At 38.5% G+C, this 12,465-nt stretch overlaps 1 long non-coding RNA gene across 1 annotated transcript in view; it reads left to right on the top strand.

Moving 5' to 3' along the window:
* LOC121496927 overlaps positions 1-12,465 on the top strand; it is a 35,759-nt gene that overhangs the window by 11,933 nt on the left and 11,361 nt on the right. The window contains exon 2 of the long non-coding RNA XR_005989371.1: positions 5,224-5,548. This is a non-coding gene — a long non-coding RNA (uncharacterized LOC121496927). The remainder of the gene's footprint in view (positions 1-5,223; positions 5,549-12,465) is intronic.

Here is a 12,465-nt window from a genome sequence, read left to right as displayed (position 1 = left end):
ATGAGAGACAGAGAGAGAGAGAGAGGCAGAGACACAGGCAGAGGGAGAAGCAGCCTCCATGCAGGGAGCCCGATGTGGGACTCAATCCTAGGACTCCAGGACCATGCCCTGAGCCAAAGGCAGATGTTCAACTGCTGGGCCACCCAGGCGTCCCAAGGACCTACCCAATCTTAAACAGTAGCTCTGAGAATACCAAGATTAAAAAAAAAAAAAAAAAAGGAAACTTAGTTCTTGTCTTCAAAGAACTTCTAATTCTATAGAAAAATAGATACACAAACATAATTTTAGTATGCAGATCTTACCTGAAACCTTTGATGTGTATTAAAATTAAGACTATTTCACATTTTTAAAAGTTAATAGAATGAGATTCCATCACTTTGGCTGCAGAACATAACCTAAAATTTTGTGCCTTAAAACAACAAAAACATTTGTCTTTCTCACGAATCTGCATTTGGGGCAAGGCTTGGCATCAGCTTGTCTTTGCTCCACTCAGCCAAACAGCTGGGGGCACTTGAGTGCTCAGGAGAGGCATCATCTGAAGGTATCACTCATTCTCATGTCTGGTAGTTGATGCTGGTTGGTGGTTGTTGGTGGGTGGTAGTTGAGACCTTGGCTGGGGTTGTGGGGTAGAACAGCTACAGGTGGCCTTACTATATAGCTGAGCTTCCTCACAACATGGTGGCTGAGTTCTAAAGGCAAGCATTTTAAGAGAGAAAGGAAAAGAGACAGAAGCCATGTCACCTTTCATGACCTAGCTGGGGAAGTCAAGCAATAAGTGATAGAAGTTCTAGAACTTGTGGGATGAGACATGCTGCAGTAGCCATTTTGGGAATGGTACATATACCAGCGGTGCATATACTGTGTGTTATGTACCATTACCAGTGAGGTCTGAGGCTTCACTATGCAATGAAATCCATTAATATTTCTGCAGCAAAATTAACAAATATTAATACAAAGTGGAATAAACTGAGATTTTAAATATAAGTAGTTCAATTCATTCGCCAAATGAGTTAACAAAAAATATTTCAGTTTTAACAGATTTTCTGGATTTCAGACTTTCTAGTAAGTAGTTTTTGAGCTGTAATAAGATTTATGTTGATGGAGGCTATAGGTATCTATAAGATAAGAACTCTTCTGGAAGGAGAGACTATAGAACTGGAGGAGTAAGAAATCTTCACAGAACAGGTAGCTGAAAGTGGATTATTTAAGAAAGATGTTCCAAACCAACGAAATTCCCAAGAGAATGGATGGACGTCTGAGTGTGGAGAAAAGCAAGATTTTAAAAATACCTATAATATATACATGAGAGGGCAGTCCCTGTGGCGCAGCAGTTTAGCGCCACCTGCAGCCCAGGGCCTGATCCTGGAGACCTGGGATCGAGTCCCACGTCAGGCTCCTGCATGGAGCCTGCTTCTCCTCTGCCTGTGTCTCTGCCTCTCTCTCTCTGTGTCTATCATAAATAAATAAATAAATAAAATCTTTAAAAAAATGTATATATATATATACACATGAGAAAGTATTAGGGGCCAGACAGATCATGAAGAGTCTTGGATCCCATATTATGAAATTTGAATTTTATCCTATGGAGACAATATGAAGCCAATTAGGAATTTTAAGGAGGAGAGGGATGTGATCATATTTGCCCTTTGGAATGATAATTTTGGTGACAAAGAGTAGATTGAGGGAGATGAGGATGGGGTTCACTCAGGAAGCTGTTCAGTAGGCAGCTAGAACTGATGATTGCCTGAAGTAAGAGCAGGCAAAAATTGTGTTTAGCTGCTGTTTCCTTTGGTGCTAAGATCAGAGTTTTAAAAGTAGACTCCTCTCCAATATCGACCCTTTAGTCTCTGTCAAATGTCTTCAAATAGTTGGTTTTTAATAGTCCCATTCAGACTATATCATTGTTATCTGTGGAAAGATTAGCCTGACAGAGCTATGCTACGGTTACTTGAAGTCAAATTTCCCCATATTACTATTGTGCTCCATACCGGAATCCCACCTAAATCCTGATCTATGTCAGTGTTGTAATTCGTTTCCTTTGCATCATTGCTATGTTTAGGAAAGGATCTCACATTTTATCCAAGTATTTCATATATCTTCTTTACAATGTACAATAGCACAAGACATAGAATAAAAGCCAATGCACACTGTACCACATCTCATTACCCCCAGTCTTACTCTTTTAAGGCTACTACTTTCACCACTTCAAATGGTTTGTTCTGGGATTTACCTCTATAATCTAAATAAGGTGCCATATCTACTGCAAGTAACAAAATAAGCCGATTGAAAATATTTTAAATAATGACACTTACTCTAGCAATAGGAAGTCCAGACTAGACAGGCTTCAGACACCATATTTGCTTCCATCTCAGCTGGTACCTTGTCATGATCATGAGATCACTGTTTCTGTTCTAAGAATCACATGAAAAAAATCCCTTGTAAGAAGAGAGGCCATTCTTCTTGTGAATCTTTGTTTTGTTTTGCTAGTTTATCAGCAAATAATTTTTTTCCAGAAGATCTGTACCTCCTTTTGCCTCCTGTGCCTTTGGCTAATTTGGGACATATGCCCTGTTTGGATTATCTGTCATCAACTTGGCATCACCACCCCCCCCCCCCCCTTCTAAGGTCTCCTTTGCTTTGAAGAGAAGCCGGGAGCTACATTCTCCAGATTCCCCTTTGTTGTGTGGTCCCAGGCTAGTCTGTATTGATGAGAGGCATCCTTGAGCCAAAGTGATGGAGAGATTATTATTCTCCAGTCAGTTGCATCCAGAATTGTGAGCAGATGTGATATTCTTAGAAACTTCAAGGTGAATTTTCAAAATCACCTGCTTGAGTGGTTCAAGTTGAGAAGGTCAGTGGTGGTTTCTCTAGTCATTGCTCCCTTAAGGCTTTTTTGGGGGGATAAGCCACCAATTCCCTATATTAAAACCCTTTATAGCTAGACTGCGAAGAGTAGCTTCTGGTTTCCAGACTGATCTATGACCTTTCCGAAACATAGCAGTGATGCAAAGGAAATGAATTACAACACTGACATAGATCAGGATTTAGGTGGGATTCCGGTATAGAGCACAATAGTAATATGGGGAAATTTGACTTCAAGTAATGGTAGCATAGCTCAGTCAAGCTAATCTTTCCACAGATGACAATGATATAGTCTGGATGGGAATATTAAAAACCAACTATTTGAAGACATTTGACAGAGACTAAAGGGTAGATATTGGAGAGGAGTCTACTTTTTAAAAGATTGTAACTATACCAATGTGATTTTTGAGTTTGTAGTTTTTGCTCAAAGTTGTTCACCAATTCATTTAGGAGTCTTAGAATGAAGCATTTGCTGAACACTGGTGTCAGAATATAGAATTTAGGCCTGGAAGGATCTAGAGGGGGCATCCTAGGCGGGAGGGGGTCATAGAGGTGGTGAACCACAAATCTGCATATAAACTGTCCTCAAATTCTTGTCCAGCTGCTCAAATGTACATCAGTAGGAGAGACCACAGAGAGTATAGAGAAAAAATGTCCACTAGAAACTGAAGGAATTGAGTGGAGATTTCAGCTATCACCCAAAACAGAGGAGACAGACTTAGGAGTTTGAGTCCGGCCAATTTAATTCCCTGCTAGAACAAAAATCACACTCTTCTGAGCAATATAATAGAATACAGAATTTTTACAATGTATAATTCCTAATGTCTAGTATACAATGAAAACACCAAATGTGTAAAAAAAAAACAGGAAAATATGACCTATATGCAAGAGAGAAAAACCAAACCAAACCCTTAGGTGGTACTTATTAGACAGAGACTTTAAAGCAGCTATTATAGGGACACCTGGGTAGCTCAGTGATTGAGCACCTGCCTTTGGCCCAGGGTGTGATCCTGGAGTCCCAGGATCAAGTCCCACATTGGGATCCCTGCATGGAGCCTGTTCTCTTTCTGCCTCTAAAATCTTTAAAAAAAATAAATAAAGCAGCTATTATAAACATGCTCAAGGGATTATAGGAAAATATAGTCTTAATGAATGAACAGATGGAGAAATAGCATCCAAATAGAATGAAAAGATTCTGTTTTAGTCTGTTTGGGCTGCTCTAACAAAAACACCCTGAGTGGCTTAAATAACAAACATTTATTTCTCACAGTTCTGGAAGCTGGGCAGCCCAAGATCAAGGCACCAACAGATTTGGTCTCTGGTGACATTCATGGTTCATAGATGGCTATCTTCTCACTGTGTTCTTACATGGCAGAAGGAATAAGGGAGCTCTCTGGGGCTTCTTTTACAAGGGCACTAATACTATTCATGAAGTGGAGTCTTCATTACCTTCAGAGGCTCCACCTCCTAATACCATTACATTGGGGTTAGGATTTTAGCATGTGAATGGTGGCGGGAGAGACACAAACATTCAGTCTATAGCAGACTCAAAATTCTGGGTGAAAAGTATAGCAACTAAAATGAAAATTTTACTAGGTATGCTTAATGGCAGACTAGAGATTGCACTAGAATCAATGAATTTGAAAGCAGATAAATGGAAATTGTCCAAATTTGGAAAAGGGAAAAAAGATAGAAGAAATATAAATAACTTTTCAGAGAGCTATAGTTTCTGAAATACAAGCAGTTTAATACATGTGATTGGAAAACTAGAAGGAGCCAAGAGAATAGGGAAGAAAAAATATTTGTAGAAATAATGGCAGAAAACTTAGCAATTTAATAAAAACACTAACGGATCCAAGGTCAGTGAGGCACAAGGAGAATAAATACGAAGAAAACCACACCAGGCATGTGACAGACTGTTGGAATCTAAAGATAAAGGAGCTGGGAGAAAATAAAGCCTGTATGTTACTTAGAGAGAAATAGTAATGTAAAGAAGGCAGACTTCTCATGAGAAATGGGGGAGACCAGAAGTCTGTGCTACACACCCAGATCACATCAGTGGAAAAACCCATTCCCCCAGTTAGGAGGAGTGCTACCAGCAACCTTCCATTTTCAGCCCCTTTCAGGGGGATTGTTTCAGCTGTAGAGCACTGACTCACTTAAGTCAAGCCTCTTCGTGGGATACCTATAGCCAGTGGTTGATCGGTGCAGGACCTGACCATCTTGGCCCAATGCAAGACAAATCTAAAGGGCCATTCTTGCTCCAAATCTCCCCTGGGCATCGGCTGAGGTTGCTGTAGGACATGCATCACAGCTCAATTTTTCCTTCTGACTACTCTTGCTTCCTTCTCCTTTCCACAGGTTTTGATACCAAGGAGACTCCTTAGTAAACATTCTGCTGGCTAAATTCCACCTCAGAGTCTACCTCCTAGGAAACCCAACCCATGACGACGATTGAATAACATTTTTAAGTACTGAAATAATGAAAGCTGTCAACCCAGCATTCTATATGCTACAAAATTATGTTTCAAAAATGAAGAAAAATAAAGATGTTTTCATATGGATAAAAGCTAAGAATTTGTGTGTTGTGCTATAAGAAATGCTAAAGGGAATTCTTCAAGTGGAAGAGGAATGACACCAGGTGATAACTTGGATTCAGTGGAAGGAATAAAGAACACAGGAAATGGTAAATATTTGGGTTCACATGAGAAAACATACACATTTTCTTTTTTTTTTAAGATTTTCTTTTTAAGTGATCTCTATACCCCAAGTGGGACTTGAACTCATAACCCGAGATCAAGAGTTGCATGCTCCACCAACTGAGCCAGCAAGGCACCCCATGTACATATTTTCTTAATTTCTTGAAAAAGCATTTGATTGCATGATGCAGCTTATAATATAGCATTGTGGGGTTTATAAGTAGTTATGACAGATATGACAAAAATCTCACCCAACTTGGAGAGTGGTAAATAACACTATGATATTAGAATTTGCTAGCTTTTATGTGAAGTAGTACAGTAAACTCTTAAGTAGATTGTGGTCATTTGTGCTCACTTCGGCAGCACATAAACTAATATCGTGGTAATTTAAATATGTATATTGAAATCCTTGGAGTGACTACTAAAAATAACGCAAGATATACAGCTAAAAAGCCAATGGAGAAATCAAAATGGAATGCTAAAAGGATTTAAATAACCCAAAAAGAAGAAAGGAAGAGAGGAAAAAAGAATGAAATGGGCAGACACAAATAGACTGTATTATTAATGTATATTAATGATAATGGGAGCTAGGTTTCTTATTGTTAGAGAAGGGGATTACAGATGTAGAAACTAGAATGAACAAGTGGTATTGGAATTTACTTATATAAGTACATAAATATGGATATATTATTGTAGGTATATAAATATATACCTGTGTTTATGTCCATGAATATGCATGTGGATGTGGATATGCATAGATACCCATAGATACACACAACCATATCATTTCTAGCTGTGACCACAGGCAAGTTTTGAAAGCATCAACTATGAGCATATGTAGAGGCCCAATCTTGATTTCTGAGAACACTTCTCAGTGTAAAAGAACCAAGGCTTTTTGTTGAGTAACAACTGATTTGAGGACTGACGGAGGAAATGTACAAAAATGAACCTGGAACATTTTGTGTCCAAAAGTAAGGAAGTCCCTGAGGAATGATGGGGATCTGTCCAAATCCATAGAATCCAACTTGACTGGGCTTCCCACTGGTGAAATATGAAGGATATGACTTCAAAACAAATAATAGTAACAAAGTGTAAGCTGTTGAATAAAACAGAAATCCATGAATCCACATTTGCTCTGAGTAAAGATGTGAATAAATTGAAAGTTAGGTGAAGGAACAGATATCTACATAGTCTTAAATTACCCCCTCATCAAGCACTTACTGATTACAAAGGGAAAAAGTAACTTGATAGTGGGAGAGGCTTGGCAGACACTATCTTAATCAAATGAGCCAAGGCAACATCCCTAGTAATGGGACAAATTGAAATCAGAACCACCTCCTAGTACGCAATGAGAACTACGATAATGCCTGTTGAAGATTCATAAGCTGAGTCTAATCGTGAGGAAACAGCAGACGAACTCAAATTGAAGGACATTATACAAAATAACTGTTCTGTAATCTTCAGAATTGTCAGGGTCATGAAAATCATGAAAAGACCAAGGAACTATTCTAGATAGAAGGAAACAAAAGAAACGTGACAAGTAAATGCAGCATATTATCCTGGACTGGCTCCCTTTGCTATTAAGATTGTTACGGAACAATTGATGAAACTTAAATGGGTAGAAGAATTAAGTAGTAGTAATGTATTAATGTTAATTTCCTCACTTTGATGATGGTGTTGCGATTATGCAGGAGAATATCCTTCTTTAGGAAATATACACCCAAGTATTTGAAAGTAAGGGCCATGATATTAGCAATTTCTCTCAAATGGTTTGGAAGGAAAAGTATCCCACTGTACCTGCAGCTTTTCTAGAAGTTTGAGATTGTTTCAAAAATGAATATCCACGGGGATCCCTGAGTGGCTCAGCTGTTTAGCGCCTGCCTTCAGCGCAGGGCGTGATCCTGGGATCCTGGGATCGAGTCCCATGTCAGGCTCCCTGCATGGAGCCTGCTCCTCCCTCTGCCTGTGCCTCTGCCTGTGCCTGTGCCTCTGTCTGTCTGTCTCTCTCTCATGAATAAATAAATAAAAATCTTAAAAAAAGGAATATCCACTTAGGAACAAAACCCACAAGATGCTGTCAGAATGGTTAAATTAAAAAAGATGATGGAAGTCTTGACGGTTCAAAGCAACCAGAACTCTTGTAAATTTCTGGTGTAATGTAAAATTACAAAATCACTTTGGAATAGATTTGGTAGTTTCTTATAAAGTTATCCCTTCCTTTGAGCCAGCAATCCCACTCCTAGGTATTTACCCAAGAGCAATGAAAATGTATGCCCACACAGATACTTGGGCAGGAATACTTGTGGGAGCTCTTTTCCTAATAACCAAGGTCCGGAACAAAATACCCATCAGTAGGAAAATGGATTTTAAAATTTTGATACAATCATACAATATAATATTCAGTAATCAGGATGTTCTATTTATAGATGTAAGAGTATGGGTAAATTTCATAGATATTATGCTGAGTGAACAAAGCTAGAGTACATATTGTTTGATTCCATTTATATGAAGTTTTAGAGGAGGCAGAGTTACTTTATGATGGAAGAAACACAGAACAGTTAATGCTTCTAGTGGTGGTGGAATTGACTGGGAAGGGACACTAGGAATATTTTAGATGTTCTACATCTTGATGGAGTGTGGTTTATGCAATGTATCAATCTAAATTGTAGATTGTTGACAGACAATCCTAAGGCATCTACAAAAAAAAAAAGATGAGAATTTAGCAAGGTTGCAATAAACAAATTTACTATACAAAAATTTTAATTTTATATACTAGCAGCAAAGAGTTGGAAATGAAAAAAAATATCTCTTTTGAGACAGTACGCACACAAACAGTAGGGGAGGGGCGAGAATCTTAAACAGATTCCAAGCTAAGCAAGGAGCTGATGTAGGACTTGATCCCATGACCCTGAGATCATGACCTGAGTTGAAATCAAGAGTCAGACGCTTAACTGACTGAGCCACCCACGCACCCTGGAAATGAAAATTTTAAATTCCATTTACGGTAATGTGAGAATTTACAACATTTAGGAAGAATGTAGCAAAAGATACATAAGACTCCTATCCTGGAAACTACAAAATACCTTTGAGAAAAAAATAAAAAATGTCTCAAGAAATGGAGAGAGATACCGTGATGAATTGGAAGACCCAATATTGCCAGTATGTCACTTCTCCCCATATTGATTTCAGTCCCATCAGGCTTTTTGTAGAAATTAAGTAGCCAATTGTTTTTAGGTAGTATTGCAAAGGATCTAAAATATTCAAAGCATTCTTGAAAAAGAGCAATATTAGAGGTGTTCCTCAATTGCTTAGTGATCATGGGCTGTCCTTTTACCTATAGAAATAAGATATTAAAAAAACAATAATTAGAAGTTTAATGTGTATGAATAGGGCTTGTTGTCTTGTGGGCTTCATTGTAAGGTAATTGGCAGACACATAGTTGTTTTATTGGTTTTCCAATAAAATGCAAATGCCTCTGCACATTTTCTCCAGGAGGATAGGGGTAGGTGAGGGGTGGTGATTGGTGGCATAAGGTTAGGAGATGACAGTGGGAAAGGGACCTTGGATGATATCATTCACTATGCAGACTTTTCATGGAAAAATTTGAGTTTAACCCTACACTCTGGCCATGGACACTAAACATTATAGAGGAAGGCAGTGAAGAAATGTCCCTGAAATGAGTGTAGGGTTAAACTCCAAAAAGTGTAGTAAACCTCTCACTCTTTCTGTGGGCTGGTAAAGGAGTTTATGGAGTATGGGAGAGATTTTTTTTTTATAGACATTTCAATCCAATTCTCACACCGACATTCTCTTATTTGGTGCTTCTAATGTCCAGGCCTTCTCAGAGTTCTTTTAGGTGAATTGGATTGCTTCTTGTTGGCATGCTATTGCCAACAAGTTCGGTGGGGTTTTTTTGGTTTTGTTTTGTTTTTTTGTTTTTTAGCTTTCTCCTGTCTTGCTAAGAAAATTTCCACTCCACCATCTGTTTTCCATTTTCCAAAATTTCATTGATAATACTGTTGTTTCCTTCCTTTTCCTTCTTTTTTGTGGTTTTGCATTTTTAAATTCTTTACTATCATTTTTGTTTGGTTTCAGGAGTGAGCAGGTGAAAGTTCTTCTTTAATTTAATATTTAGCTTAATCTACCATGAAAAACTGGAAATCCTTCTGAGCTTTCCTAAAAGGTAGTGTGATTTGGAGCAATAGAGAGTGAAGGGGTGGGGGTGGGGGTATCACAATTGAAGAGAGATGCCACAGATGCAGAAAGGGGACAAATACAAAAGATATCTAGATATCATTTTTAACCCAATCCTACTACTTTATATTATTGAATATATATAGCCCCAATTAACAGGAGTAATCATTCTGCAATACAAAGAATGTAAACAAAATTTTTCTGCACAAACACATGTGGATTATTATAAAATAACATATGTTTTAGTACTGCTCAAAAATCAATTCTTCCTCAACAAAATATTAGCAAATCAAATCAAACAATGCATAAAAAAATTATACACCACAACCAAGTGGGATTTATTCCAGTTACACAAGACTAGTTCAACATTTGGAATCAATTAATGTAATCCATCACATCAACAGGCTAAAGAAGAATCATCTGCATATTGATAGATGCAGAAAACTTGACACTTATTCAAGGTAAAAACTCTCAAAAACTAGGAATGTAAGGAAACTTCCTTAACTTGATAAAGAATACTAAAAAAAACTATTTAGCCGGGCACCTGAGTAGCTCAGTCGGTTAAGTGTCTGCCTTCAGCTCAGGTCACTATCCCAGGGTCCTGGAATCGAGTCCTGCATCAGGCTCCCTGCTCAGTGAGGAGTCTGCTTCTCCCTCTCCCTCTGCCCCTCATGCTGGCTTTCTCTCCTTTTCTCCCATAAAAAAAAAAAAAATCTTAAAAAAAAAAACCCCTACTTAACATGATGAGAAACTAGGTACTTTCCCACTTGATTAGGAACATGACAAGAATGTACTTTCTTGCCACTCCTTTTTTTTTAAGATTATTTATTTATTTATTTATTTATTTATTTATTTATTTATTCATAGAGACACACAGAGAGAGAGAGAGAGAGGCAGACACACAGGCAGAGGGAGAAGCAGGCTCCATGAAGAGAGCCCGACGTGGGACTTGATCCAAGGTCTCCAGGATCCCTCCCTAGGCTGCAGGTGGCGCTAAACCGCTGCACCCCTGGGGCTGCCCCTCCTTTTTTTTTTTTTTAAGGTCTTATTTACTCATGAGAGACACAGAGAGAGAGAGAGAGAGAGGCAGAGACACAGGCAGAGAAAGAAGCAGGCTTCCCACAGGGAGCCCGATGTGGGACTTGATCCTGGGACCCTGGGATCATGCCCTGAGCCAAAGGCAGGTGCTAAACTGCAGAGCCGCCCAGGTGTCCCCTCTCTTGCCACTCCTATTCAACATCATACTTGAAGTCATATATGATGGAATAAGACAAGAAAAGGGGGTAAAGATGAACAGGTTGAGAAAGAAGATATAATGCAGTCTTTGTCGCAGATGACATGACTGTCTATGTAGAAAATCCCAATGAATCAATAACAACAAAAAAGAAAACACCTGAAAGTAAGTGGTTATAGCAAGTTTGTAGCATATAAGGTTAATATATAAAAGTCAATTGTCTTTTGTATACCAGCAACAATCAAGTGGAATTTGAAATTAAAAACAATACCGTATGCATTAGCACCAAAATTGAAATAGAGATCAAAGATTCAAGTTAATTGAGAGATGTCTATGCATATGGGTAGGAATACTCATTATGTCAAGATGTCAGTTCTTTCCAACTTGATCTATAGATTTAATGCAATCTTAATCCAAGAATAGAGAGCCCAGAAATAGATCCACACAAAGGTAGTCAAGTCATCTTAGACAAAGGAGCAAAAGGCAACTTAATAGAGAAACAATAGTCTTTTCACTAAATGGTACTTGAACAATTGGATACCCACATGCAAAAAATGAATCTATACACTTTCCACAAAAAAGTAACTCAGAATGAATTGTAAACCTAAATATACAGAACTCCTAGAAGATAAAATAGAAAATCTAATTGACTTTGGTTTTGGTGATGACTTTTCATATAAAGCACCAAAATCATGATCTGTGAAAGAAAACTGAAGTTAGACTTCATTAAAATTAAAATGTCTTCTGCTCTGCAGTGGACACTGTTGAGAGAATGAAGTAAACCAAAAATTGAGAGGAAAATCTTTGGAAGATATATGTCTGATAAAGGAAGGACTGGTATCCAAATATATAAAGAACTCTTAAAACTCAATGGGAAAGCAACTCGATTTTTAAAAAAATATTTATTCATGAGCAACACAGAGAGAGAGGCAGAAACACACGCAGAGGGAGAAGCAGGCTCCCCAGGGAGAGCCCAATGCAGGACTCAATCCCAGGACCCCAGGATCATGCCCTGAGCCGAAGGCGGACTCTCAACCACTGAACAACCCAGGCGTCCCCAACTCAATGTTTTTTTTTTTTAAGATTTTATTTATTCATGAGAGACAGAGAAAGAGAGAGAGAGGCAGAGACACAGGCAGAGGGAGAAGCAGGCACCATGCAGGGAGCCCGATGTGGGACTCGATCCAGGGACTCCAGGATCACACCCTGGGCCAAAGGCAGGAGCTAAACCGCTGAGCCACCCAGGGATTCCCTCAATGTTTTTTAATGGACGAAAGAGCTGAACAGGCACATCACCAAAGAAGATATACAAATAATTATATAAAGAGGTATTCAACATTATATATCAAAAAGGAATGGAAAACTAAGACAACAAGAAGATACCACTCACTATACATTGCTAAACATCTGTAGGAATGGTCAAAGTCCAAAACACTGATAACACCAAATGCTATTGAGTATGTGGGGCAATAGGAA

Source organism: Vulpes lagopus, chromosome 8 (assembly GCF_018345385.1).
Source record: "Vulpes lagopus strain Blue_001 chromosome 8, ASM1834538v1, whole genome shotgun sequence".
Lineage (NCBI taxonomy): Eukaryota > Metazoa > Chordata > Mammalia > Carnivora > Canidae > Vulpes > Vulpes lagopus.
Note: the sequence above shows the minus strand (reverse complement) of the source record. Positions and strands in the feature narration are given on the sequence as shown.